The sequence below is a fragment of the Mesoplodon densirostris genome, chromosome 3 (assembly GCF_025265405.1).
Source record: "Mesoplodon densirostris isolate mMesDen1 chromosome 3, mMesDen1 primary haplotype, whole genome shotgun sequence".
Taxonomy (NCBI): domain Eukaryota; kingdom Metazoa; phylum Chordata; class Mammalia; order Artiodactyla; family Ziphiidae; genus Mesoplodon; species Mesoplodon densirostris.
Window position 1 is genome coordinate 14275640 of NC_082663.1, and position 1149 is coordinate 14276788.

Sequence of the window (1149 nt, forward strand, 5' to 3'; positions counted from 1 at the left end):
AAAGTCCCAGAGAGACTATAATGATGACCTCAGTTTGGGAATGATGGCAAACACCATTGAAGAGAGGAAATTAGTTTATATTTGAATGAGATCCTTTTTTTTCAAGTACAAAATTAGTACTCTCTCCCCCTTAGCACAAAATGTACTTGCTAGGATAGAGTCAAGCTTCCTTTACTCAGCCTTCCATCTGGCTTAATCTCGGCTGAAGGGGAGAATCACAAAGCAGATGTCTGTCAAGGAGGATGGTCTGACCTCTTGGTTTAGAAGGTGGGGTGGGCAGTAGCTTCTACTTCTCCACTGGCTTCTTCCTCCAGACATAATCTCCATTTAGCCCATTGCTTTAAGAACATGGGTTCCATTTCTTTTGTTGTTGTTGTCTGAGGTTTACTGAAAATATTACAGCACAGAAGAAAGATTCAAATGGCTCCACGTGGTGTTTTGAAATTCATCCCTCCTGTAGGCTGAGTGACCTGCAGTTTGGACAGACTGCCAAAGTCCAAGAGCTTTAACATTTCCTTAGTGTCAGGACCTACTTCAGTGATTTCCTGATCCCGGGCTGAGACCTCAGGCACGTAATTATCTCTCCTCTCCCTCGCCTCCTCTTGCACTTTGATGGAGATATGTCTCACTGGACCACTCTGAATCCGCTTCATCAGATGTGTGACATAGCCTGCGATCTTTTTGTGGAGCTTCTTGCTAGGAATGATGGCGATCTCCTCTCACATACACTTGTTGCTGTGCAAGTCGTTGCCCAGGCACGTGTAGTACTTCTCAATGATGACCCGGGCCGCCTTCTTCATGCTTTTGGTGTGGACGTGGCCCATGTTGGCGGTCCTTGGTAAAAGAGGTCCATTTCTTTATTAGATGACAGACTTTAGGTCTCCGGAGTATTTTTCAGAGGAGAATTTTTGCTTTTTAAGAAGAGCTACAAAAAATAATCTTGAGCCAAAGTATTCTTTCTTTAGATTTCTACCAGAAAGGGAATAGAACTACAAAGTTTTATTTTCAAAACTCTCATGTTCAAGTCAATAAATATTTAAAGTCTATAAAGCACTGTACTAATGAGAAGACAGGGATTAGAAGAGTTGGTAAGATCGAACTGAAAAATGAAGACAAACAAAACGCCATATTTCTGCCTTCCAGTTGCTG

At 42.3% G+C, this 1149-nt stretch overlaps 1 pseudogene; it reads right to left on the reverse strand.

Moving 5' to 3' along the window:
- Positions 1-406: 406 nt before the first annotated feature.
- On the reverse strand, positions 407-842 carry LOC132485116 (small ribosomal subunit protein eS17-like; annotated as a pseudogene).
- Positions 843-1149: the final 307 nt, after the last annotated feature.